Raw genomic sequence first — 2662 nt, forward strand, 5'->3', positions numbered from 1 at the left:
GTAGAACCCCTGTTAACACTGAAAAACCTCAGATGTGTGCTGATGCAGCTGAAAGCATTGAGACACTTAGTGCTCAGAACTGATGCACAACGTGCGATGTGTAAGAGAAGCTGAATCACCTTAAACCAGAAAAAAGGAAAGACAGCTGGAGGGACTAGGGAATCTTGGGAGAGCTGATTAGAGTTTACTAACAGGCCTGTCACATTTGAGCAACAAAAATGAAAATACAGAAAGAAACAGGAAGAAAAATTTAAAATAATAAATATATAACATTTCACTAAGTGTCAACTAAGGTAAATGTAGTATTTTACAAGTAGAATGATCATCAAAACAGGGCATCATTTACAGTGATACCAGCAGCTGCTATTGGTATAAATGATTAATACAAAGCAATGTATAAATAGCTGTGAATCCGATGAGCTTCTGAGCAATGGCATCTCTTACAGACTCCCATGTGTCTGAGACAGAATGGATCATGCTGATCCTTTGAACTCACCTTCCTATGACATAAATGATCTTTTTGGATCAGATCACCTGTTTTTAGAAAAAAACCCCATCTTGTTCTTAAAACTGCCAGTGCTAAAAAATTCACTACACCACTGTCAATTGCTGCACTGTTTGATTTCAATTTCTGTTAAAAATCTGCACCTTGCTTGACATTTGAGGTTTGCCCACTTTCAACTTCCAGTTATTGAACCATAATGTTTCTGTCTGTAAGGCTCAAAAGTCCTATACTATCAAGTTTCCTTTCCCCAAGAAGGTACTGCAATCATGTTTTAAACTATAGATCAGTCTCAAAAAATAAGTGATAAAAGGAGATTTATTCGATAACCCAACAGATCTTTAAGTCCCCAGCTTCTAGAGATCCATGAAGCTCTAATAGAACCACCCAGCTGACAGCTTGACTATTTTCCTGAGTACTGCTTGAACAGTACATCCACCGAAACAGTCATAAACTATCTCTAACATCAGGGCACAGGAATTGAACCATTTACATACTTGGTCTTTTGCTGACCAAACATTAAAAGCGATTGTTCAAACAATGACAACATTTTATCATTGTGTCAGGAAAGAAAGACAGATAGAACCCCTTCCAATCTTTTTATTAACTCTTCAGATTTTCTGTCTTCATTGTGTTTCCTGTATATATATAACAATAATAAAACAAAATAAAAGCAAGACAATAGCCACTGCATGAAAAATTCTAGAGCACGTAAGCAGCTTCCTTATAGCACATTAGGTCATTTCCTTCAGAGACATTTTATCTAACCCTTTTAAAAATTAGTTAAACTAATATTGTACTCTCCTGAGCCAAGTAATAATAAAAAGCCCTTTTTGTAAATACTTGGTCAGGGAATTGGTAATGAGCTAACCAACCTTTCACTCCAGACCACTGGCTTAAAACCAAGCCTTGCTTGATCGTGTCTAGAAGGCTCTGTTACGTGATAAAAGTCTGATGCTCTGTGGGAAATAAGAAGGGATACAGCCAAGTCCTTGGCAAGGTATTGCCCGTCTCACACTGGCACTCTTATCAGCCTCTGCAGCAGAATCACTGGATTATCTGGGAAGAAGACCCTGCCTTTGATGAATTTGAAAGTACTTCTTGAGCCAACACTCCTCCCTCAAAAACAAAGGCTTAAGATCTAATGGCACGGGTGGTAATTATGGTCTGTTTGTACTGCATACCGAGTGGTACGCTCTGCCCAATCCCTATTCATATAAGTTCCAATCTGACAGTTACCACTATTCACTATTATTTTAAACAGAGGACTTCAACCTCCTGTCATGGGCACTGTCTTCTAATTATTTTTAAACGGTTTTCATTCACTTCCTGAAGCACAAGGCCTCTAACAAAGCCGTCACCCTTGTGCTGCTGAAACACCATCAGCACTCTTAGCAGCAAGAGACAAGCACGAAGCCAACACAACATTTTAGTATTGATTTCTCTAAGAAATTTAAATCCCGCAGGGCATAAACATCAATTTAATCTATATGCAACTACAAAATGGCCTCACTCACAGTGTTCCTAATTTCAGCCAAAACACTGCTACAACTAGAGTAGAAACACACTTGGCAGCAAAGGCAAAGGCGACTGATGGAACAAGTACTCCAACGTTCCTGATAATTTGTAAGAGTTTTGGAGACTACAATCACAGAAGTCAGTCGGTCAAAGACAACCACCAGCAGAAAAACCTGTCTCGTAGCCTGACACAAAGCCATCCTTGGAGCGTCCCGAGGACCAGTGACATCTAGCCTTGCCAAACTGGAGAGCCATTTCATCCTCCAACAGACCAACACTTTGCTGTGGAGTGACAGCCTCACGCCTTGCCTTCGGGTTTCTGTGCCTCCACATGACAACATGAACAATGAAACACAATCATTCCTTGTTATACTAATTGATATTTTCTGAGCTCCCCTCACTCCATCAGACTGCCTTCCCTGCGGACAAAGAGCCACACATTATTACTATCTTCAACTTGCTGAAAAGAGCATCAGAAGAAAACACCACCTGAAGGAAAAAAGAAATTTGGCACCTTGGAGTTTTCCCTCATGTAATCTTAGACTGAGTTCTTCAGCAGATCTAAGTGCCCACTCTAACCACTGAGAAGTCAGGCCCAGCATGATCTGACATTTCCTTTTTTTTCCCTACCACTGCAGGAAT

Source organism: Fulmarus glacialis, unplaced genomic scaffold (assembly GCF_000690835.1).
Source record: "Fulmarus glacialis isolate BGI_N327 unplaced genomic scaffold, ASM69083v1 scaffold36152, whole genome shotgun sequence".
NCBI classification, from domain to species: Eukaryota; Metazoa; Chordata; class Aves; order Procellariiformes; family Procellariidae; genus Fulmarus; species Fulmarus glacialis.